A 1,525-nucleotide genomic window follows, 5' to 3' on the forward strand; every position below is an offset into this window, starting at 1 on the left:
CTGATGCCTCTAACATGGAAGTTTAGCTTGCTTTATTTCTGCTACTCAAAGACGATGAGTCGCCTCTTCCCCACCACAGTCAAAAACTTGTGTGTGAGAGAGAAATAGGATGACTTAAAAAAAAAAAATCAAAGTGGCCCATAATTTAGATATATAACCTGCCCTCCCAAGCCAAGAGCTCACACTAAACATTAGCGTTTAAGTTGTCAGGAACAGTAGGTGCCACTCACTTTTGCTTTAATATGTTGGAGATTCCTGTTTGTTTTGGCTCGCAAGGATTATTATTATTTTGCATTCATCTGGCATTTGACAAAATTAGCTCAGCAATCTTTACGGCAACCTTGTAAGGTAGGCCAGGATCATTCTCTGCAGTATTAATCTGCTGTTGCAGGGAAGTGGCTAAGGGCCAAAGTACACATTACATTATTCATAGTGGGTTGTTTTGTTTTGTTTTGTTTAAGTGAGCTCAAGCTTTTTATTTTGGAAGGAAAGCAGCCTTGGAGCGCCCCAGTCAGGATCATACCACAGCATCCGTTTCCCCACCTCAGCTTCAGATTTGATATTTGTCCCTGAACTGGGTGTCAAACTGACACTTGTTCAGACATTCGCTTATTCTCGCCAACAATATCTCTGGCATTGGGGGGAAAGGAGCCTCTTCCCCCACAGACCTCACTGGATGGTCATAGTACAGTGGACGCTCAGGCTGAGAACGTGATCCGTGCGGGAGGCACGTTCGCAACCCACAGCGTTTGCAAACTGCAGCGCCGCATCTCCACGCATGCGGGTCGCGATTCGGCACTTCTGCTCATGCACCAAGCACAATTTAGTGCTTCTGCACATGCGCTGAAACCCAGAAGTAACCTGTTCCAGTACTTCCAGGTTCGGCACAGTGCGCAGCCCAAAAACGCGCGACCTGAAGTGTCTGTAACCTGAGGTATGACTGTAATGGGCAGGCTAGATACAGAAGTGCTTGGAGCAATAGATTCACATTTGTATACTAAGCTATATTCCAGCCATGCAAAAAGAATCCAGAGGTTTTTGCACATAAAAGGTAAAGGTAAAGGACCCCTGGATAGTTACGTCCAGTCAAAGGTGACTATGGGGTTGCAGCGCTCATCTCGCTTTTCAGGCCAAGGGAGCCGGCGTTTGTCCACAGACAGCTTTCTGGGTCATGTGGCCAGCAGGATTAAACCACTTCTGGGGCAACTGGACACCGTGACAGAAACCAGAGTGCATGGAAACACTGTTTACCTTCCCTCTGCAGCAGTACCTAGTTATCTACTTGCACTGGTGCTTTCAGACTGCTAGGTTGGCAGGAGCTGGGAGCTCACCCCATTGAGGGGATTCAAACTGCCAACCTTCCAATCAGCAAGCCCAAGAGGCACAGTGGTTTAGACCACACACACACACACACACACACACACACACACTTCTCAAGGACACATTCCAGGCGAAAGCACTCAAGAAGTGTGTGGCTTCTGGGACGCTGTGTGGATCCCCTTTGGCCCATAGGTCTAAAGTTCCG

Source organism: Podarcis gaigeae (assembly GCF_964106915.1).
Source record: "Podarcis gaigeae genome assembly, chromosome: 3".
Classification (NCBI taxonomy): domain Eukaryota; kingdom Metazoa; phylum Chordata; class Lepidosauria; order Squamata; family Lacertidae; genus Podarcis; species Podarcis gaigeae.